Raw genomic sequence first — 25645 nt, 5'->3', positions numbered from 1 at the left:
TAGAAAGAAAGATTAGTTAGAAAGAAAGAAAGAAAGAAAGATTAGTTAGAAAGAAAGAAAGAAAGAAAGAAAGAAAGAAAGAAAGAAAGAAAGAAAGAAAGAAAGAAGAAAGATTAGTTAGAAAGAAAGAAAGAAAGAAAGAAGAAATATTAGTTAGAAAGAAAGAAAGAAAGAAGAAAGATTAGTTAGAAAGAAAGAAAGAAAGAATTAGTTAGAAAGAAAGATTAGTTAGAAAGAAAGAAAGAAAGAAAGAAGAAATATTAGTTAGAAAGAAAGAAAGAAAGAAGAAAGATTAGTTAGAAAGAAAGAAAGAAAGAATTAGTTAGAAAGAAAGATTAGTTAGAAAGAAAGAAAGAAAGAAAGAAATAAGAAAGATTAGTTAGAAAGAAAGAAAGATTAGTTAGAAAGAAAGAAAGAAGAAAGAAGAAAGATTAGTTAGAAAGAAAGAAAGAATTAGTTAGAAAGAAAGATTAGTTAGAAAGAAAGAAAGAAAGAAAGAAGAAAGATTAGTTAGAAAGAAAGAAAGAAAGAAGAAAGATTAGTTAGAAAGAAAGAAAGAAAAAGAAAGAAAGAAAGAAAGATGAGTTAGAAAGAAAGAAAGAAAGATTAGTTAGAAAGAAAGAAAGAAAGAAGAAAGATTAGTTAGAAAGAAAGAAGAAAGATTAGCTAGAAAGAAAGAAAGAAGAAAGATTAGTTAGAAAGAAAGAAAGAAAGAATTAAATAAGAAAGAAAGATTAGTTAGAAAGAAAGAAAGAAAGAAAGAAAGAAAGAAGAAAGATTAGTTAGAAAGAAAGAAAGAATTAGTTAGAAAGAAAGATTAGTTAGAAAGAAAGAAAGAAGAAAGATTAGTTAGAAAGAAAGAAAGAAGAAAGATTAGTTAGAAAGAAAGAAAGAAAGAAGAAAGATTAGTTAGAAAGAAAGAAAGAAAGAATTAGTTAGAAAGAAAGATTAGTTAGAAAGAAAGAAAGAAAGAAAGATTAGTTAGAAAGAAAGAAAGAAAGAAAGAAAGAAGAAAGATTAGTTAGAAAGAAAGAAAGAAAGAAAGAAAGAAGAAATATTAGTTAGAAAGAAAGAAAGAAAGAAGAAATATTAGTTAGAAAGAAAGAAAGAAAGAAAGAAAGAAAGAAGAAAGATTAGTTAGAAAGAAAGAAGAAATATTAGTTAGAAAGAAAGAAAGAAGAAAGATTAGTTAGAAAGAAAGAAAGAAAGAATTAGTTAGAAAGAAAGATTAGTTAGAAAGAAAGAAAGAAAGAAAGAAGAAATATTAGTTAGAAAGAAAGAAAGAAAGAAGAAAGATTAGTTAGAAAGAAAGAAAGAAAGAATTAGTTAGAAAGAAAGATTAGTTAGAAAGAAAGAAAGAAAGAAAGAAAGAAGAAAGATTAGTTAGAAAGAAAGAAAGAAAGAAAGAAAGAAAGAAAGAAAGAAAGAAAGAAAGAAAGAAAGAAGAAAGATTAGTTAGAAAGAAAGAAAAAGAAAGAAAGAAAAAGAAAGAAAGAAAGAAAGAAAGAAAGAAAGAAAGAAAGAAAGAAAGAAAGAAAGAAAGAAAGAAGAAAGATTAGTTAGAAAGAAAGAAAGAAAGAAAGAAGAAAGATTAGTTAGAAAGAAAGAAAGAAAGAAGAAAGATTAGTTAGAAAGAAAGAAAGAAAGAAAGAAGAAAGATTAGTTAGAAAGAAAGAAAGAAGAAAGATTAGTTAGAAAGAAAGAAAGAAAGATAGATAGATAGATAGATAGATAGATAGATAGATAGATAGATAGATAGATAGATAGATAGATAGAAAGAGATAGATAGATGGATAGATAGATAGATAGATAGATAGATAGATAGATAGATAGATAGATAGATGGATAGATAGATAGATAGATAGATAGATAGATAGATAGATAGATAGATAGATAGATAGATAGATAGATAGATAGATAGATAGAAAGAGATAGATAGATGGATAGATGGATAGATAGATAGATAGATAGATAGATAGATAGATAGATAGAAAGAGATGGATAGATGGATAGATAGATAGATAGATAGATAGATAGATAGATAGATAGATAGATAGATAGATAGATAGATAGATAGATAGATAGATAGATAGATAGATAGATAGATAGATAGATAAGTTCATTAGTACATATAGAATGGTAGTTTAATTGAGTCTTGGGCTTCAGGGAGTTTAGATTTGAGTTTTTGTGTTGTACACTGCTGGGCCACCGTAGCCTTGGCTCAATTTGAACTGTTGCAATGAAAGTCAATGGGATTTTTATGATTTTTAATATTAATTTTTAAGAAATCTGAAAGTCAAATCAGTCTGAAAAGATATAGCACACTAAGTCAGAACAGTCTGAAGGTCTGACCCGAGTTTGGAGTTTGTAGAGTTAAAGCTCTAGGAGGAGTAGCAGTCAGAAAATTTTGGTTAAGAAAAAGAAGAAGAAAAAGAATAATAATAAGTTTAAATAGGATTTCAGTAAGTTGGCTTTCATAAGCCAACTTAATAATAAGTTTAAATAGGATTTCAGTAAGTTGGCTTTCACAAGCCAACTTAATAATAAGTTTAAATAGGATTTCAGTAAGTTGGCTTTCACAAGCCAACTTAATAATAAGTTTAAATAGGACTTCAGTAAGTTGGCTTTCACAAGCCAACTTAATAATAAGTTTAAATAGGATTTCAGTAAGTTGGCTTTCACAAGCCAACTTAATAATAAGTTTAAATAGGATTTCAGTAAGTTGGCTTTCACAAGCCAACTTAATAAAATATTATATTACAACATATTTTCATTTTTACAATTATTACTTAAGTTCTGTATTGATTACGAAGTTTTGCAATCATCTAAAGGTTCTAAATGGTTTAGATTTAGTGTATTTAACTGATTTTGTACTGATGTTCCTCATCTCTATTTATTAAGATTAACAGGTTCTTGTAGGAATCTTACAATTCTGGACTTTTGGTACTACTTAGGATATTGAACTGCACTAAAGGAGAGAATGTTTTGTTTTTGCATGTGGGTCCTAAAGTCTGGAACAGGTTTCCTGATAATGTTCACTATTCTGACAAACATTCCTAGTTTAATTGTAGATTAAACACATCTCTTTAAACAAGAATTCACGCAATGCATTTTATAATTTTGTCATTTTGTTATATTAGATCTAATACATATTTTTATGTTCTATTTTCAGTTTCTAAATTGTCATGGGCATATTAGATATTATGTCATCTCCAATTTGGATCCAGCCTTGTATGAGGATTTCAGATGATGCTAACTTCTGTGAAGAGATGATGCCAACTCTGTTTTAAAGTTGACATGAAATCAAAATTGACCCTATTAACTTTGTTAGCACATATAATTTGTCTTGTGGTGAAGAATTAATCTGTGGAAGTTAATGCTCAGAAAAAATACAAGTACTCCACAGCGACTCCTGGGGTCACTGTTTCACAAATGGAAATTTTGCATAGTGTGCCTTTAATGTAATACAACACTATTAGCTAAAGCTTAAAACAATTATTGAACCTGGTATTTAAACTGTAGAAGTTTGTCAGTTTATAAATCCATTAACACCATATACCTAGCCTCTCTTTGTTCTGCTAATGGTCACATTTGTGACCTGACGAATAATCAAGTTTTTTGTATGGACTTTGATATATTTTTTTTGACGTAATTGATAAAGATTGTTTAATATCCTTATGAATTCATACATGTTATCTCAGGGAAAAGAAATTGGAATTACATGGGTTAACTGCCATATGCAACTGTAACCTACATTTTTGCTATAAGTACATTACTTTGACAGTCACCTTTGATAATGTCTTGTACAATTATGTTTTTTTAATGCTGCCTAGAAACAATATTGTGAGAGGTGATAAAAATGTGAATTAAAAATAAGTTATTTTTAGTTTAAATACCTTTGAGCACATTGGATAAAGTAAGCAAATTAGAGTGGGCCTTTTAAGAAGTGATTTTAAAGCACTATTGTTGCATATTTAAATCTATATAGAAAAGAATACTAACCGTTTCTTTAGTTATTCACAATGACACTTATGGTTACACTACTTGCTTTTCCCAGTATGGTTTGTGAAACTAAACTTAGTGCCTAGTTAAGAATGGCTAGAAGAATGCACGCAACTTTCCAAATGTAAGATAAGCCCATGCAATAAAGGTCACATATTCCAAGAATTGACACATTTGCTTTAATAAAATTGAAAAAAAAAACGACATGAAACAACATTTAACAAAGCTTTGCCATAAAAATAAATAAATCCGTAGCATTTCAGAACATAATGGACAAAATTAACCTAATTTCAATAGCTTTAGAAAACATGACCTAAATCAATATTTGCCATTCATTAAAAAAAAAAAAAAACACACACAACCACCATTTCAATGGAATTACAATCCTGAAAAAACGTAACATTGAACATGAAAAAAAAAGGGACATATTTCAGTGGCATTGCACAACCTAAAAATTCAACAAATCCTTGTCATATATATATATACACATATACACACACGCACAACCATCTTAGTTGTGCATTTCATTACGAAGTCATTTTTGTATAATTTTTACAGCACTCTTCTTAGTCAAAGGTTTTTTAGCTGGTGTAATAGGAGGCGTTGTTGGCTCAGATGGTCTTTTAACTGGAGAGTTGGGTTCTGGAGTGCTTTGTGTCTCTGTGACACGTACAGAGGACAGGGTTGATTTCATCGATATTAACTTCAAATAAATCCTCATCACTAGGATGAGCGGATGAAGCGTTTTCAATATTGGTGACTTCCAAACAGTTATTATATGTTAAAGTCAATTCATCTGAGGATAGAAAGAGTTCTTCTATATCTTGTGAATCACTAGTTGACAGGTCAAGTTCTGGTGCTATGAATTTTGACAAAGCTGAGTTCGAAACCGTAAGAGAAGTTATTTGACGGTCTTGATTTATCTCAATTATTCCATTGCATTTTGTTATATAGCTTTTAGTGTTCCGTAGAATTTTGCAAGTTGGGCAACGGTGAAATTGCTGTTTGATGTTGAATTGTTCTTGTGATTTGTGGCATTTTGGACATTTTTATTTTAATGTTTATTTGCACCCCATTGGCTTTTGTCTCACCACTGTATTAGGTAGAGAGGGTTCTTTACTGATTTTACGGCCTTGACCAGGTGAGAAAACTTGGTCCTGTGCAATAGGTTCCATGGTTGTTTTCAGGGTTGTTGTGAGGCTCTTAAGGCTGTTGTACAGTCTAGTTTTAAGATTGGTAAAGGTGTAGGAGTTACCTAGTTGCAATTTTGAAACTTGGTTTTCCCAAAGAGTAAGTTGAATTTCTCCAGATGGAGCTTGCAAGGAACATTCTTGGATCTCACAGTCTGTACCCCAGGCCTTTACAGTTGTTGCGTTGTTTAACTTGCATACTGTTGCAGATATTTTAGTGATCTGAAAATTAAAAGAAAATCGTACATGTACAATCAAAAATATACATCAATATACATGATTACAAGGGAAATGTATACAACTGCTGTTGTGGTCATAATAAGATAAAATTGCCAAACTTTCACACATTAACCAATTTGAAACGCATTAATCATGTTTGTAAAGCATCTAGCAAAGATAACTGGGAAGCAGAATAATCTTTGCCTGTGCATCTGAAAAATCTTTCACATTTTAGCATTTTTTTAGAATGTCAGGCTACTTTAAAATGTTTTTCTCCCCATAAAAACGATTTTGCACAATCTACAGAGGATTAATATGTGATTGTACTACTCTCCAGAGCATTACAACAAGTAAACAACCCTGTATTTACACAGTGAGAAGGTTAAAAAAAACAGCTTACCAATTGTCGTGATCCCAGAGTTTTTGCTTCTTCTACAGAGTTTTTCTGTCTCTTTTGGTGGTTTGTGGGGAAATGTAGATGTTGTGACTTCCACAGCAGTACTCCGATCACACTGAATGAAATATTCAGAATTATTGAGGCCTAAAGAACGAAAAAAGTGAGAATTGATATGGGCTTGTTTGTACAATGAATTTGAAAGGAATAAGATTACTGAAAGTTTATCAGATAGAAAACAGGATTAAATAGCTAGACTACCACTTACTTGGCATTTTTGTTATGTATGACAGTTTAAACGCTGTCCGATTTAATGCTAATGTTGTCCAAGTTTGATGTTTTTCTTGTGCAAAGATGACAGCTTGGTGATATTCACTGCGACCTGTTTGCAAAGTTGCATTAAAAAACTTTGAGTTTGTTCTAAACAGTTGAACTCTGGAAACTGCATGAATGTAAACATAAATGCAGTTGTCAGATTCACTGGTCTCTGGTCTATTTAAATATTTGTTCATTTTTGCTGTTGTATGAAAAAGATGTTTGCAAGTGGTGTGATTTACAGTAGATTAGGCCTACTAGAACAGAAATTTACAATGCTTGGTATGCAATTAACAAACGATTCAATTAGGCAATTAGGGTGATTGCAGGAATTAGTAATACATTCATCAAATTGCTGAGTTAATCATTTTAGAATTGGGAAGCTTATGCCGGGCGTACACCAAAGGATTTTCACAGTCCCAGACTAAAGACCGGCAGTCTTTAGGAATCTTACTGGAGTCTCGGCTCGCTCCCGTCGTCTCGATCGTTAAATGTGAGGTGATAATATGCAGTCGGTGACCCGATTTATGCCAGTCTTTCTCTAGTCTTTCATATCAAACATGTTTGATATTATCGCAAGTCTTTAGTCTGAGACTAAAAACTGTGAACCCAAGTCTTTAGATGTGAGCTGATAATCTTATAAAGTCTTTTTCTAAATCTTTTCAAAGTCTTTAGGTGTACAGAAAGCATTAGTTTAGTGGAGGCAAGAAATTGATCTGATAGTCTGCTGGAAATAATTGAAAGGTAAATTTACTTGTATAATGCCTGCTAGGGATGGAGAAATGAAGCCTCTTGAATTTAATTAAGCTTTACTCTGATTGTTTTGGGAAAATATTCAAAGCATCAGGAGCAGCAATAAACCTGGAGTGCAGCTCTGTGTATAATGATAGTGTATTGTATGATGTGTAATGACATTTTGTTGCTTATTTGAGAATAAATAATTGTATACATTATGTAAATTCATTTAGGTTAGCTTTTACTAGTCTTTTTGGCAATATACCTAAACTAATTTAAATAGTCTGTTGATCCAAATAATTTACTGTTAGAATAGTAATTATTTGTAATTTAACATTCATGTAGTAACTACTTAACTTCTATTTACAATTACAATTTATTTTTTAAAACAATTCTTAATGTTAGATAATACAAAAATGTTCATGTATTTTAATGTGATTTATGGTTTACTATTATGATAAAATAACTTTTATTTATTGTCCACATGACGAGAAGGAAAAACTGATATTCAAGTCACTAAGTAAATCTAATGTTTATGGGACTTAAAATAATTAAAAGATATGCTTATGTACACATTCAAATGTTTAATGTCAGATCCGTTAATATTGTGGAGTTGGTCAAACTATTTCTTGTATGGTATTGAAAGTATTCTTTACTATATACTTTGCAATAAAATGTTGCCAGTGGTTGATCAATTGAATAGGCATTTGTGTTCTGTTTGAAGCTTTATGTATTTAACTTGAAATGTATAAAAGGCAGCACAATTTAAAAAAAATAGAGGTTTACTTAGACCACCACAAACATCTTATCATACCCTTCTGCTCTCCAGTTCACTACTTTACACACAATGCACAAACACGTATATGAAGATGAGAATTAGCACATGGAAGCAAAAAAAAAAAAAGAGTTGTAACTTTATGTAACTGCTTACATTGCAATCAGAATACTTGAAAGTCAATGACTGCTCAATTGATCACAAACCTTTCTGGATACTCAAGACTTCAGGTGAGAATAAACATAGAATGAACAAAAACACACATTTCTAATCCCAAAAGAAAGATTAGAACAATGCTTATCTGGATAGAAAAGGAATTGAACACACAATTTTAAAGTTGTCCCATATGGGGCTCGAACCTACTATCTCTGGGTCAGATACCTGTCACTGAAGTTGTGTTTTTGCCAAGATGCAGAAGGCAGTTTGGCTTGTTTGGATACATGATTTATTGAGTTGGCTTGTGAGAGCCAACTTGCTGAATCCTATTTCTTCTTTTTCTTCTTAACAAAAAAATTCTGACTCTAACTACTCCTAGAGCTTTAACTCTACATACTCCAAACTCGGCTCAGAGACTCAGACTGTTCTGACTGGAGTTACTATATCTTTTCTAACTGATTTGACTTTCAGTTTTCTTAAAAATGAATATTAAAAACCTTAAAAATCCCATAGACTTTCATTGCAGAATGTCCAAATTGAGCCAAGGCTACGGTGGCCCAGTAGTGCACAAAAAACTCAAATCTAAACTTCATGAAGCCCTAGACTCAATTAAACTACCATTCAATGTACTAATAAACTTATCTATCTATCTCTCTTTTCTTTCTTTCTTTCTTTCTAACAAATCTTTCTTTCTAACTAATCTATCTTTCTTTCTTCCTAACTAATCTATCTTTCTTTCTAACTAATCTTTCTCTCTTTCTTTCTAACTAATCTTTCTTTCTTTCTAACTAATCTATCTATCTTTTTTTCTTTCTAACTAATCTTTCTTTCTAACTAATCTTTGATCTTTCTAACTAATCTTTTTTTCTTTCTAACAACTTTTTTTCTTTCTAACTAATGTTTCTTTCTTTCTTTCTAACCAATCTTTCTTTCTAACAAATCTTTTTTCTTTCTAACTAATCTTTCTTTCTTTTTAACTAATCTATCTTTCTAACTAATCTTTCTTTCTAACAAATCTTTTTTCTTTCTAACTAATCTTTCTTTCTTTCTAATCTTTCTTTCTAACCAAACTTTCTTTCTAACTAATCTTTCTTTCTTTCTAACTAATCTATGTCTTTCTTTCTATCTAATCTTTCTTTCTTTCTAACTAATCTTTCTTTCTTTCTGATTTTTCTTTCTTTCTTTCTACCTAATCTTTCCTTCTTTTTTCTTTCTTTAACTAATCTTTCTTTCTAACTAATCTTTCTTTCTTTCTAACTTTTCTTTCTTTCTTTCTAACTAATCTTTCTTTCTTTCTTTCTAACTAATCTATGTCTTTTTAACTAATCTTTCTTTCTTTCTAACTAATCTTTCTTTCTTTCTAACTAATCTTTCTTTCTTTCTAACTAATCTATCTTTCTTTCTTTCTAACTAATCTATCTTTCTTTCTTTCTTTCTTTCTTTCAAACTAATCTTTCTTTCTTTCTAACTAATCTATCTTTCTTTCTTTCTTTCTTTCTTTCTTTCTAAATAATCTATCTTTCTTTCTAACTAAACTATCTTTCTATCTTTCTAACAAATCTTTCTTTCTTTCTTTCTAACTATTCTTTTTTTTTTCTTTCTAACTAATCTTTTTTTAACAAAAAAAATCTGACTCTAACTCCTCCTAGAGCTTTAACTCTACATACTCCAAACTCGGCTCAGACACTCAGACTGTTCTGACTCAAGTTGCTATATCTTTTCTAACTAGTCTCTCTTTCTTTCTTTCTTTCTTTCTTTCTTTCTTTCTTTCTTTCTTTCTTTCTTTCTTTCTTTCTTTCTTTCTTTCTTTCTATCTGTCTTTCTAACTAATCTTTCTTCCTTCTTTCTTTCTTCTTTCTAATCGTTCTTTATTTCTAACTAATCTTTATTTTTTTCTTTCTTTCTAACTAATCTTTCTTTCTTCTTCGACTAATCTTTATTTTTTTTCTAACTGATCTTTCTTCTTTCTTTCTTTCGAACTTTTCTTTCTTTCTTTCTTTCTTTCTTTCTAACTTTTCTTTCTTTTTTCTTTCTAACTAATCTTTTTTTTTTTTTACTTTAAACTAGTTTAAACTTTAAACTACTTCAACCTTCTTCAAACTTTCTGGTCCAAACTTTCACAAGCCAACTTAAAGGTTATCTCGGCGAACTTTTTAATCTATTTTTTTACTAGGAATCTTTTGAACATTGCACAATTCACATGTTTTAACGATTGCTACACATTGGATTTGATTAAACAATCTTCAAAGTTATAGCCTCTTGCTTTACTTTAACCAGATTAGCATGCTAAGCTAATTAATGCTAATTTAGCTTATGACTTGGTACATCCAATCCTGGTAAAATAGATATCCTCTGATTCGACATGGCGCAAGGAATCGATAGACACCAATTTTATGATTTTGTGACAAACTGTTTACAAGTTACAGCCTCTGAACCAATTTTGGGTCGACCTCGTTAAGTTTGCGACATCATAATTTTTTTTTTTCAGTATAACAAAAAAATCGGGAACAGTACTTCTGTGCGGCTCAGTCCGAAGATCATTTGAGCACATGTTTGGAGAAAATTGGACAAATTTTTAAGGAGGAGTAGCGAAAAACACTGTTTTACATTCGATCCAATATGGCGGCCAGTCACATTGTTGAAAAATAACATATGAGATATCGTTGAAATCGGCATAAGCCAAGGAATATATTGACATAAAGAAATCAAATTTCAAGCAATGTTAGCAAAAGTTATAAGCGTTTTTTCAAAAAACAATGATATCTCTGGAACACTAGGTGGCGCTGTGATCAAACTTCTCAGGTACCTCCGGGCCATGTTAATGGTGATCCATACCAAATTTGGTGAAGAAATTTCAAATAGTTTAAAAGATATGGCAAATTATGACAAAATTCAAAATGGCGGACACGGGGTACATCCCATCATGGCAAAATTGATATCCATGGATTTGGCATGACGCAAGGAATCCATAGATACCACAATTATGATTTTCTGACAAAGTGTTCAAAAGTTATTGGCCAAAATAGCAATTTTGCATATCTCATCACCCGTAGGTGGCGCTGTTCCCAACTTTGGCATGGAACCTCAACACATGCTTCCGATGAAGTGTACCAATTTTCGTTTTGATTGATCAAACTTTGGCCGAGATACAGCCTCTTAGCCAATTTTGGGTGGACCTCGTTAAGTTTGCAACACCATAACTTTTGAACAAAGATGAATAAAAAAATCGGGAACAGTACTTTTATGCGGCTCAGTCCGAAGATCATTTGAGCACATGTTTGGACAAAATTGGACAAAATTTGAAGGAGGAGTAGCGAAAAAACTGAATACTGTACATTTCAAAATGGCTACTACTGTAATGGGCTTAATGTAAGGGATTGGTTGTGATCAGCATGATGAGTGGAATCAGGTGGACTAAGTTTCATGTCTCTAGATCAAAGGGTTCAAAAGTTATAACCATTTCAATATTGAATTTTTGAACTGGTGGTGGCGCTATAGAGTTGGTCCTAGAGGGTCAAAAATTGGTCCAATTACTATTCATTAGCATCACTACAAGTGTGCCAAATTTAATCATTTTCCTACTTACGGTTCATAGGGCTGCCATAGACTCCCATTTGCGGAATAATAATAATAAGAAAATTAAAGCTGCAAGCAGCCTTACGGGGCCAAGCCTTCAATGGTTCCATGGGTTCAAAAAGTACTTAAAAATACTTTGCTTTCAAAACTTTAAAAGAAACTTTAATAACCAAAGTATTCTTACTTATTAACTTCTTACCTCACAGAAGAAATGAGTTCATCCAAGGTTCAGTAGTTAAAAAGAGAATGAACCCTAAAATAAAGACTTTGCATATAAATGAAACACACGTTATATTTAATAGGAAGAAAGAATAGTACAATGCTTTTCAGTATGATAAAGGAATTGAAATGACACAACTTTATAAAGTTGTAAGACAAAGGACTTGAACCCACACTCTCTGGGTCATATGCCTGTCACTCATCTCATTGAGCCCCTGGGAAGACATGTGTTTCCATAGATGTAGAAGTTCCATAGTTCAAATGAGAATCAACTCAAAATGAAGATTTAGTATTTAAATGGACAGCATGTTATGTTTAATGAGTTTAGTTTATATTATTGTGATTCACTGTTAGGTGGTTGTCCTGCACCTTTAATAAATAAAGTTAGTCCAAGATGCAGTGTATAGATTAATAAAATATTATATTACAACATATTTTCATTTTTACAATTATTACTTAAGTTCTGTATTGATTACGAAGTTTTGTCATCATCTAAAGGTTCTAAATGGTTTAGATTTAGTGTATTTAACTGATTTTGTACTGATGTTCCTCATCTCTATTTATTAAGATTAACAGGTTCTTGTAGGAATCTTACAATTCTGGACTTTTGGTACTACTTAGGATATTGAACTGCACTAAAGGAGAGAATGTTTTGTTTTTGCATGTGGGTCCTAAAGTCTGGAACAGGTTTCCTGATAATGTTCACTATTCTGACAAACATTCCTAGTTTAATTGTAGATTAAACATCTCTTTAAACAAGAATTCACGCAATGCATTTTATAATTTCTTCTTTTGGTTATATTAGATCAAATACATTTTATGTTCTATTTTCAGTTTCTAAATTGTCATGGGCATATTAGATATTATGTCATCTCCAATTTGGATCCAGCCTTGTATGAGGATTTCAGATGATGCTAACTTCTGTGAAGAGATGATGCCAACTCTGTTTTAAAGTTGACATGAAATCAAAATTGACCCTATTAACTTTGTTAGCACATATAACTTGTCTTGTGGTGAACAATTAATCTGTGGAAGTTAATGCTCAGAAAAAATACAAGTACTCCACAGCGACTCCTGGGGTCACTGTTTCACAAATGGAAATTTTGCATAGTGTGCCTTTAATGTAATACAACACTATTAACTAAAGCTTAAAACAATTATTGAACCTGGTATTTAAACTGTAGAAGTTTGTCAGTTTATAAATCCATTAACACCATATACCTAGCCTCTCTTTGTTCTGCTAATGGTCACAATTGTAACCTGACGAATAATCAAGTTTTTTGTATGGACTTTGATATGTTTTTTTGACGTTATTGATAAAGATTGTTTAATATCCTTATAAATTCATACATGTTATCTCAGGGAAAGGAAATTGGAATTACATGGGTTAACTGCCATATGCAACTGTAACCTATATTTTTGCTATAAGTACATTACTTTGACAGTCACCTTTGATAATGTCTTTGTCACGGATTTTCAGGAACGAACCCAATTGCAGACAGTTTGCTGACACAAGGTTTATTGATAACAAAAAGGGAAAACAAAACCCCACGAGGGAGGAAAAACAGCACAGGCAAAGCAAAAGACTAACAACAATAGACTAAGACTTAAACATAAAACTTCACAGGAACAAAATAACTATAACAAGAAAACTTTGTTTAGACAGAACTCAAGACAAGGTACTCACAAGTATTACCGTGTGTGGATACGCACACAATCAATCACAATGAACCAGCACAGGACAGCAAACACAAGGGGATAATATAGGGAGAACAGATAACGACAGCAGGTGACACTGATCAGGCAATGAAGACAAGATGAGGATAACAAGGGGGCGGGGAAAGAGAACGAGACAACACAAGCACACAACCCAAAATCAAGGCCATGTGCCTGCACACAAAACATGGGTCTGTCATGATCCTGCCTCAAGACTAGAGAAAGGAAATGACAAGAGGGCAGAATCATGACAGAACCCCCACCTTAAGGAGCGGCTACCAGACGCTCCAAAAGAGGACATCAAACACGAGACATGACAGACTGGGAAACAGACACAAACCAACAAAACATGACAAATAAAAGCAACGGCATACAAGAATATACAATAATGGGGTTGGGATGCATCAATAAAAATAACAAACAAGGGAGGGGGGGTGGGGGAACAAGAAAGTTCATAGGTGGTCGACCAGGGAGGGTAGGAGGACTGGGGGTCTTGGGTTTACGGGACAAGGGTTGAGGACGAGGAATCCGAGCTGACTTGGACGGGGAGACACATGGAGAAGCCTTGGGGGAATTAGACTGGGACAGGGTGACACATGGAGAAGTGCTAGGAGAACTAGACTGGGAAGGAGACGGTACAGGACAAAAGACAGGGCAAGATGTAGGCGACTGTGGGGCGGAGATGGGCAACACTGTGGCTGGCTGAAGAGCAGGAAAGGGGTCAGTGTACTCAGTAGCAGAACCAAAAACAGCGCTCATCATATCAGATTCAGAAGAGGCGCTACTCATGTCAGACTCTGAACCTGCAATGTCTGCAGCTGACACTGGAAACGAGTTGACGGGAACAGATCCTAGAACAGTGTTGTCTGAAACCGGCTCGGGAACAGCGCTGGCAGAGACTGGCTCGGGAACCGCGCTGGCAGAGACTGGCTCGGGAACAGTGCTGGCCGAAGCATTGCCCTCAGCAGCTGGTCCAGGAACCGTCGCAGGTTCAGGGGAAGGAAGAGACGGGGAACGGGAAGCCCCCTTCCTCCTCTTTCTCCTAGGGCGGGAAGCAGAGACCATAGCCGGATCTGTGACCAGTTGGGGAAGCGCAGCAGGTGCCGTGTCGGGTAGAAGAGGAGGTTTCTCTGGGTGGGTTGACTCAGTCGCTGAGGACTCTGAAGGGGACTCCCACGAGGTCCGCCTCCCTCGTTTTCCACGAAGACCGAAGGAAGCAGATGGAATCTCAGGAGTCGTGGAGGAGCTAACCTGGTTCCCAAACGTCACGACGCCTAACAAACGACCCTCAGGAATAACAGGCAGACAGGCAGAAGGTGAAGACCTCGTGGAGGAGCCCTGCAGCTCCTCCTGACACAAACGGTCCACCACTTCCCAAAACGGACGGCGAATCAGCCCCTCCCGTTCAGTCAAAGGAGGAGGACCATTGAGACCTGCGATGAAGTATGAGTTGAGGAGGATCTCAGGCAAGAACCTCCTCTCTTCCACGGCCTGGGCATACTCTCTCAACGACCTCTCTCCCTGGGGGGAAAACGGTGCCTTGCCACCCTTCATGTCGGAGGTAGTCGACAGCCACCATTGTTCAAGGGGATCAGATTGTCGCTTGGCAGAAAAAGACAAACTGTCTGCTGGGTTCTTCTTTGGCTGGTTCATTCTGTCACGGATTTTCAGGAACGAACCCAATTGCAGACAGTTTGCTGACACACAAGGTTTATTGATAACAAAAAGGGAAAACAAAACCCCACGAGGGAGGAAAAACAGCACAGGCAAAGCAAAAGACTAACAACAATAGACTAAGACTTAAACATAAAACTTCACAGGAACAAAATAACTATAACAAGAAAACTTCTTTGTTTAGACAGAACTCAAGACAAGGCACTCACAAGTATTACCGTGTGTGGATACGCACACAATCAATCACAATGAACCAGCACAGGACAGCAAACACAAGGGGATAATATAGGGAGAACAGATAACGACAGCAGGTGACACTGATCAGGCAATGAAGACAAGATGAGGATAACAAGGGGGCGGGGAAAGAGAACGAGACAACACAAGCACACAACCCAAAATCAAGGCCATGTGCCTGCACACAAAACATGGGTCTGTCATGATCCTGCCTCAAGACTAGAGAAAGGAAATGACAAGAGGGCAGAATCATGACAGTCTTGTACAATTATGTTTTTTTAATGCTGCCTAGAAACAATATTGTGAGAGGTGATAAAAATGTGAATTAAAAATAAGTTATTTTTAGTTTAAATACCTTTGAGCACATTGGATAAAGTAAGCAAATTAGAGTGGGCCTTTTAAGAAGTGATTTTAAAGCACTATTGTTGCATATTTTAATCTATATAGAAAAGAATACTAACCGTTTCTTTAGTTATTCACAATGACACTTATGGTTACACTACTTGCTTTTCCCAGTATGGTTTGTGAAACTAAACTTAGTGCCTAGTTAAGAATGGCTAGAAGAATGCACGCAACTTTCCAAATGTAAGATAAGCCCATGCAATAAAGGTCACATAGTCCAAGAATTGACACATTTGCTTTAATAAAATTGAAGAAAAAAACGACATGAAACAACATTTAACAAAGCTTTGCCATAAAAATAAATAAATCAGTAGCATTTCAGAACATAATGGACAAAATTAACCTAATTTCAATAGCTTTAGAAAACATGACTTAAATCAATATTTGCCATTCATTAAAAAAAAAAAAAAACACTACCACCATTTCAATGGAATTACAATCCTGAAAACTACTTTAAACTTCAAACTACTTCAACCTTCTTCAAACTTTCAGGTCCAAACCTTCACAAGCCAACTTAAACGTTATCTCGGCCAACTTTTTAATCTATTATTTTACTAGGAATCTTTTGAACATTGCACAATTCACATGTTTTAACGATTGCTACACATTGGATTTGATTAAACAATCTTCAAAGTTATAGCCTCTTGCTTTACTCAGCATTTGCTTTATACTCATACACTGTGGTTTGCTTAATTTTACAGAGACTTAAGTTGTTGAAGGTAGAACTGCAGCAATTGGCTCCAAATTACATAACATTACACAATCATCTAAAGTTGTATAACATGGGCCTCGAACCCACTATCTCTGTGTCAGAAGACAGTCACTCATCTCATTGCGCCACTGTGAAGTTGTGTTGTTGCTAAGATGCAGAAGGTCCATAGTTCAAGTGCATAAACCGACAAATATAATGACATAAAGCAATAACATTTTTAACTATGATTTCAAAAGTTATAAGCGTTTTGGCCAAAAAAACGTATATCTCTGGAACACTAGGTGGCGCTCTTTTCAAACTTCTCATGTACCTTCAGGACATGGTGTTGATGATCCATAGTAAATTTTGGTATCTGTAAAAATCGGTATCTGCGGATTCAACATGACACAAGAACTTATGATTTTCTGACAAACTTTTCAAAAGTTATTGGCCAAAATAGCCATTTTTACCAGATCTCATGACCTGTAGGTGGCACTGTTCCCAACTTTGGCATGGAAACTCAGATCATGGTTTCGATGAAGCGTACCAATTTTCGTTTCGATTGATTAAACTTTGGCTGAGATACAGCCTCTGAACCCATTTTGGGTCAACCTTGTTAAGTTTGCAACATCATGACTTTTTTTTTAACCAGTATGGCATGAAATTCTGTTCAGTCATTTCTGTGCAGCTCAGTCCAAAGATCATTTGAGCAAATGTTTGGACAAAATTGGACAAAATTTGAAGGAGGAGTAGCAAAAAAATTGTTTATCATTTGCTCCAATATGGCGGAAAGTCACATTGTTGGAAAATGACAAATGAGATATTGTCTGAATCGGCATAAACCAAGGAACATAATGACATAAAGTAATCACAATTTGAACAATATTTTCAAAAGTTATAAGCGTTTTTGCAAAACAAACTTATATCTCAGGAACACTAGGTGGCGCTGTGTTCAAAATTTTCATGTCCCTTCAGGACATTTTGTCGATCATCCTTACCAAATTTTGTGCTAATATGTCAAATAATTTAAATGATATTGCAATTTATGACAAAATTCAAAATGGCGGACACGTGGTACATCCAATCCTGACAAAATTGATATCCACAGAATCGACATGACACAAGGAATCCATAGATACCACACTTATGATTTTCTGACAAACTGTTCAAAAGTTATTGGCCAAAATAGCTATTTTTCATATCTCATGACCCATAGGTGGCGCTATTCCCAACTTTGGCATGGAACCTCAGAACATGCTTCCGATGAAGTGTACCAATTTTCGTTTCGATTGATCAAATTTTGGCCGAGATACAGCCTCTTAGCCAATTTTGGGTGGAGCTCGTTAAGTTTGCGACACCATAACTTTTTTTTCCCCAGTAAAACAAAAAAATCGGGAACAGTACTTTTATGCGGCTCAGTCCGAAGATCATTTGAGCACGTGTTTGGAGAAAATTGGACAAAATTTGAAGGAGGAGTAGCAAAAAAACTGAATACTCTACTTTTCAAAATGGCCACTACTGTAATGGGCGGGGTCTTAATGTACAGTATTGGTTGTGATCAGCATGATGAGTGGAATCAGGTGGACTAAGTTTCATGTCTCTAGATCAAAGCGTTCAAAAGTTATAACCATTTCAATGTTGCATTTTTGAACTGGTGGTGGCGCTATAGAGTTGGTTCTAGAGACTCAAAATTTGGCTCAATTACTTTTCATGATCATCTCTATAACCATGCCAAATTTCATCATTTTCCTACTCACGGTTCATAGGGCTGCCATAGACTCCCATTTGCTGAATAATAATAAGAAAACTAACAGATACAATAGGGGCTTAAGCCCGTTGGGCTTGGCCCCTAACTAACAGATACAATAGGTGCCTTGCCCTTCGGGCTTGGCCCCTAATAACAGAGCTATTTGAGATCGCGATGAACTGAAATGTAAGCTTTTTAGTAATTACCCAGACAGCAAGCCAACATTGAATAAACATTGTTTTTCCATCTGAATCATCATTATGGTTGATGTTCAAATTTCAATGCAAAATAAATATTGAATCACCATTACCATAACGATGAAAACCTGATGTTAATAATGTTGATTGCAACGATATTGGAACAACATTGATCTATAGTTATCTTTATGATTGATTAAGCATTGATATTTGGTTTACCGGGCGATCGCTGAATGTGTTGAAAAGTCATTGATTTACAGTTGACCGGGAAACGACGCTGTTGTTGAAGAGTCATCGGCATATAGTTGACCGGGAAATATGATTGAAAATGCATCGATATATAGTTGACGGAAATATGATTGAAAATCCATCGATTTTTGGTTGACCGGGAGATCAACACCAACGTACTGCACCGGACACGTACAGCTCATTTCTGGACTTGGCACAAGCGTACAGGTAAGCTTGCTTAATGTTCGATTTGAATGAATTGTACCAAATCAAATACTGTTAGGTTGATCGTTAACATGATGGTTAACCGACGCAGTGCTGCAGTCACTGAAATAGATTTTTGTTTTACCAATGTGTCAAAATCTGCCAAAAGTAGGCTACTTCTCTTCTAGGTTATAAAGTTAGCAAAACCTCATTGGTCCAGTCTATTTTTGTGACAGCTAGCTCAAAATACATGTCTGTAGGCCTACCCATTGCTAGTGTCGTGAAATCTATTAAGACAGCACCGCTATTTCTTCAGACCGCCGGAGGACACCGCGCGGAACCAACGCTAGCATAGTCCTCTATCTGGCGCTAGCTAGCATAGCACTACCCACAGCAGTGACCGCGGCGGGCCAGAATTACACAAAAGACATGAGCTGCGTCCAAAATCGAATACTTCCCTACTATATAGTAGGCGAAAAACAGTTCGTGAGCAGAGTAGTATGTCCGAAATCATAGAATTCGAGAAACAGTAGGCGAAAAGTACCCGGATGACCTACTACTTCCGGCGAGATTCTGAAGTGCGCATACGATGGACACTTTACTATCCCATGATGCCACGGGAGAGGAGTTGTTGTCGTTATATTTGAAAATGGCGGAAAACGGAGACGCGGCTGTTATGAAGTGTAAGTATTTTATAAAACACTTTTTGTTTCTTTGGGGTTAAATTGTATATGTTTAACATCATATAAGTAAACGATTGACTTGTTAAAAGTTTAAATAATGTAAATTGAGGGTACAATTTTGTGAATTGGCTGCAAAATGACAATTTTATCATTATTATTATTACCGAACAGAACGAGCTAATGCCTGTCACTGGCATAACAGCATAGCTAAAACTGTTTTCTTTAAACAACGACGTTCGTTGTTTCGCAGTTTAATGAGATAGTTACAAAACATTATTTTTTTTATTTTACAAAGATTGTATTATGTAATATTTGTTGGCTACATAGCAAGCTACTGTTAACAAGTGTTACCTCAACTTGTCCATTAATATTGTAATATTAATAATATAGAATAGTGATTATAAACCATGATCAATGTTAAATTCTGTGTTGATTTTGAGTTCTTATAGACTGGAGACTGGCTAATGAAAGAGAGGAGAGGAAAGAATGAGGGCGACGAGAGCATGAGGCCAGAGAAAAAGAGAGAGAAAGGGAGACAAAAGAGAGAGAGGAAAGATCCCTTCAGCTTTTAGAAATGATTGCTAAAAAATTATTAATAAAGTAAACAAATGTTACACACACTTTTTCATTTATTTGTTAGTAAGTAAACATGATTTATTACAAAACACTTAATTCCCAGGGATTTACAGAAGCTAGATTGTCAGTTGTAAAGTGTTTAATAGGTGGCATTGAGTAATTAATATTTTTAAAGTGTGTTGTGTGTGCACTTATTTTGTGGCAGATTCCAGATGGTTTTTTGAACAAGCAAATTGCAGGTGTATCTGAAAAATGTTGTCTGAATGAGTGCTGCACTGTAGAGTAATACACACACGCTCCAGACACCTTTAAAATGTATTTGCTTTTTTTGTGTGTGTATTATTTAACTTTTAAATGGGTACGGAATACAAAGCTTAAAACAAAATCACAAAACTTTGGCACAAAGTAGTATAAAGCACCACCAAAAGGAAAAGATTTAAAACATTTGTATTATAGTGTCAACTTGAGAGAAGAAAATGAACTTCAGCAGCTTCAGTAAGGAAACTTTCACAGGTTTCTAAAATAACTAAAGGGACTTTGATACTAGCAATCTCATTTGTAGGGCATCACTTTACAATAATTCAAAATCTGATTCTTTCAAAGTATGTGTACAAGATGAGGACTTGTATGTAAAGTAAATAATTTGTAAAAAAAAAACATAAAAAAATTAAGCTTATGTGATATGTAGCTAGAACACCAGCACCAGTTTAACTGGATTGACAATCAGGTTCACTGCAGCAATCAGGGACTGGATGGACTGGCGTAAGAGTCGGAGGAAGGAGTGGAGGACAGCTCCATCTTCAAAATGATGAAGAATTGGCCCAGCAGCATTGAGGTGGCAGTATAGGTTGTAGGGCTCACAATCTTTAAACATGTATATAGTTAATTTCACAATACAATTTGAATCGACAAGACAATTGTTTCCTGTGTTGGCTTATTTATAAATATGTATGTATATGATACATTTCTTATGTATGATGTATTTGTGTATTTATCTGTGCATATATATAAATAAATGAAGACTAAAGATCCAAAAGCCTCTAAGTGCCACCTGAAATTTTCTTCTAGAATGATAACTTTTTTTTATCAAGCTTGTATGTCTGTGTTCACCCAGCTGGCATTTTAACATTGATTCACCGGTGAATCCACATCAGGGACCAAGGTTGAAACAACATTGAATTATGTTTCGATTGTGCAAATCGTATCAACGTTGATTTTGCAAAGTTGTTTCACCGTTGATGTCGTGACGTTGTTTCACTGTCTCTTCTTTCAATATGGTTGAATAAAAGTTGTATGTCGACATTGAACCAACATTGAATTATGCTTCGGTTTTGCAAATTGATTCAACGTTGCTATCGTGACGTTGCTTCACTGTCTTACTTTTCAATATGGGAGAATACAATTGTACATTCAACGTAGTTTGAATTTGGAACACGAGTCATGACAATGCTTACTGAATTAGTGATTAACTGTACATACTGCAGCCTACACTAAAAATTTGTTAAATGTCAAATGACTGGCAGCAATGGCTTAATTACAAACACATTTAATAAAAAGTTAACACATGCTCAAGATTGTAAAACAAGTTTTATTTTGGAAAACAAAACAAAAAAGTCTATAAATACTTTCTACATCTCAAACTTTAACTTGCAGTGTTTTCAACGTAATGTTAAAAGCCTGTAGAAATACAAATTTGAATGGAATATTTAAAGAGCTTTTGTTCAATTACAGTAAAACTTAAATGAAATGCATTTAATGTTTAAAATGTACAGTAACAGTGGAAAAAGCTTAGATTCTCAATAAAATGCGACAGCCTTGTGTATTGCTCTAGCAGAGTCCAGCTCGAGGTCCGTTCCGATGCCATCGCTTCCTCTCGTTTCCTCTTCACTTCTTGTCCGCTCTCTGTGTGATCCTGTATAAATAAAAGCAAAAACAGTTAAAACTGAATACAAAATAAGATTTTTACTTTACTGTTCAATTACAGTCGGGTTGAAAAAGTATACAACACTATCCATTCTAAAACGCATATCTTACGTATTCAGATGTAAATTTACAATATCAACCATTAGTCACAAGCAGTTCTTCAAAGCCCGAAGGTGAAATTGATTTTTTTTATTTGTTTTATGATATTACTCCATGTGCCCGTTACGGTTACTATCATCATAAGGTCATGATTTCATCTTTGAAATCAACAAATTGTGGTGTTGAGCTTAGAGGGTTGTTGTCTGTTGTTCTTTCGCTTATATCTTTCAATGCAGGTTTATATTGTTTCAACAATTTTCGTTTGACCCCTTTGGGGCTCCGTATATTTCTGATAATATTTGTGGAGAAACATTACACTATTTTAATTCAAAATCGTTAATAAAAAAAAGTACACTGCTGTTCAAACGTTTGGGGTCGGTAAGATTTTTAATGTTTTTAAAAGTCTCTTCTGCTCACCAAGGCTGCATTTATTTGATTAAAAACAAACCAAGTAATATTGTGAAATATTATTTCAATGTAAATCAGCCGTTTTCTATGTGAATATATAGTAAAGTGTAATTTATTCCTGTGATCAAAGCTGAATTTTAAGCATCATTACTCCAGTCTTCAGTGTCACATGATCCTTCAGAAATCTTTCTAATATGATGAGTTGATGCTCAAGAAACATTTATGATTATTATCACAGTTGAAAACAGTTGTGCTGCTTAATATTTTTGTGCAAACCGTGACTAATTTTTTTAAGATTCTTTGAAAGTTCAAGAGAAAAGCATTTAATTAAAAAAAATAATTTGCATTATTATAAATTTCTTTTCCCTCACTTTTGATCAATTCAATGCATCCTTTCTGAAAAAAAGTATTAATTTCCTAAAAATAAAAGATAAAATCATATTGACCCAAAACTTTTGAACAGTAGTGTACATTTTTATTAAATTGAGTAAAATCAAATCATATCACAAAAGGTCAATGAATCCGTACCAGAAGTGATAGCAGCTAAAGAAAAATCCTCCACCAAGTTGCCAGTAATCATCTGGATCCTTGGTGAGTCTGGAAGGGGTAACAAGAAATGATTCACTGAAAAGCCCCAAAAAAAGCAGGATTTTTTTTTACCATTCCATAAACAATCTTAAAATGTATTTAATACTACAAACGTTTGCCATTATAACACATTCACACAACATGAACAGAGTACTGTCATCTTTGAGACTGTTAGTTATTACATGATTAAAATGTAAACGTACACTTAAAAGCATGGCAATCCCATCAGAAAAACGTGTATCATAGAAAGGGAAGCACACAAAAAAGCCAATTGTTACACCAAAATCAAGCCATATAATGTTACCTGCAGCCTTTATCCTGTTATGACATGTCTGAGGGTCTTTCCCTTAATGTTTTCCAGTGAATTAAATAAAGGACTAATGAAGGTGACATGAATCCCCTTTCACTCCACCACTTCAAAGGAAGAAAGACAAAAGTACAATAAGTTACTCAGACTTTCTATCAGTAAATGTCTTACTTTGATGATGAGAATCATACTTAATACTTTATATTAATCCCAGTGTAGGTTTTCGAAAGAGTGGGTAAAATTGACAAAAAACAAAACAAAAACAACTTACTGTAGTTGGTGGATTTGTCTCTATTTGGGTGTTCTCCCCCGAAGAAAGTCGTATTAATGCTTGACCTAAAAAATGTAAACAAATATATTCATTGGCAGTTATCAGTGTTCGAAGAGGTTATGTACTTCTAACGAATAAATTACGGTTTTATCACTTTATTCATTCCGAGACTAATTACCTCTCATGCGTTTGAGTTTTAAACTGGCTGACAACATTAACACAAACCAACAACAACACACAGCAGCGTCAGATGGTAACGTTAAGATACTAACGTTACATGAATAAGTGCTAATAATATCTCTAGTGCGCTTCGCTAAAGCAGTACAAAAACACTCAGAGGTAACTTATTTGCAGGCTGCAGTAACGTTAGGCCCATGTCCGTTACCAGTTTGTAAAACTCTTATGTAAGTTACAGACAGTAAAAAAAAATGAAGTTATGATCTTCATTAACAGGTGATTATCCGCTTATAGCGTTATTTAATCTAACGTTACCCACAAACTACATTTACACTCTATTCAACAGATTTCAATCAATGTAATACCTTTTAAACATTTATTGATATTTGTTAACATATTTATTTATCTAAAATGAAACTGGGGTAACATACAAACATTAAGGACATGGACATAACGTTTACGTTAACGTTAGACTGCTAAAGAATGAAAAATGTGTTCTTACCTGAAGTGATATCGCCAGTATTTTTACAGACCACATAACGTTACAACCCCTTCCTCTGTTCACATTCCAGCTTTTGGCCTTCAATCGACATATCACAACTCACATTCGCTCAAAATAAGAATTTAACAAGAATTTATAAAATAATCCTTGTCCGACCGGGTAATATAATCAGCAGCAGCTGCTCACCTCACACACCGACTCAAACAGTAACGAACGTATTTTCAAACTTAAAATAGGGGCGCATATTGTCATTGGCCAGTTTCCTGGTAGACAAAAAGATTAACCAATCATGATCAAAGTAAAACGGTGAAAAAACCAATAACAGTAGTTTCAGTGTGGTAATGTAGCGAAATGTGTATAGTGTATTTAGTTTTATTTGCAGTCTGTATTTATTTAATTAATTGGTCAGATGGTGTTTTCACGACAGTGTATGAATAAAAAATTAATAATGCATGGTAAACTGTTAGGCAAGCACACAGTATCCCAGCAAACATGCCAGTGTGGGCCCACTGTGGGTAAGTGTGGGTTTTCTGTGGGACAGTGTGGGCAAGGGCAAACCCTTTGGGGCCCCATGTGGGATTTCTGTGGGCAAGCCCACAGTGGGCTTGCCCACAGAAAACCCACACGGGCCCCTAGTGGGTTAGCCCATGCGGGGCCCATATCAGTTTTGCCCATTTGGGCCCCCATGAGGACTTATTGTGGGCAACCCACTGTGGGCTTTCCCACAGAAAACCCACACGGGCCCCTAGTAGGTTAGCCCATGTGGGGCCCATATCAGTTTTGCCCATTTGGGCCCCATGAGGATTTATTGTGGGCAACCCACTGTGGGCTTGCCCACAGAAAACCCACACGGGCCCCTAGTGGGTTAGCCCATGTGGGGCCCATGTCAGTTTTACCCATTTGGGCCCCATCAGGATTTATTGTGGGCAACCCACTGTGGGCTTCCCCACAGAAAACCCACACGGGCCCCTAGTGGGTTAGCCCATGCAGGGCCCATATCAGTTTTGCCCATTTGGGCCCCCATCAGGATTTATTGTGGGCAACCCACTGTAGGCTTCCCCAAAGAAAACCCACACGGGCCCCTAGTGGGTTAGCCCATGCGGGGCCCATATCAGTTTTGCTCATTTGGGCCCCCATCAGGATTTACTATGGACAACCCACTGTTGGCTTCCCCACAGAAAACCCACACGTGCCCCGAAAACACACATACTCGCACACACAGTCATTGCTAACGCTGTCATTGTGGATTTGACTGGTACAACACATTTTTAGTTTTTAGTACAGTTTTATGCATTAAAAAATATAAAGTACCCAGATAGCAGACAGACGTCGATTCAACGTTGATTTTTAGTTGTAAAGGTCAGTATCAGTCGTCGATCAAATTTCAACGTTGAATCAACGTTCACTATTTGATCGTTACATCAGAACGTTATTACG

The sequence above is a fragment of the Siphateles boraxobius genome, unplaced genomic scaffold (genome assembly GCF_051911475.1).
Source record: "Siphateles boraxobius isolate OS27281-9 unplaced genomic scaffold, OSU_SipBor_1 5, whole genome shotgun sequence".
Classification (NCBI taxonomy): domain Eukaryota; kingdom Metazoa; phylum Chordata; class Actinopteri; order Cypriniformes; family Leuciscidae; genus Siphateles; species Siphateles boraxobius.
Note: the sequence above shows the minus strand (reverse complement) of the source record.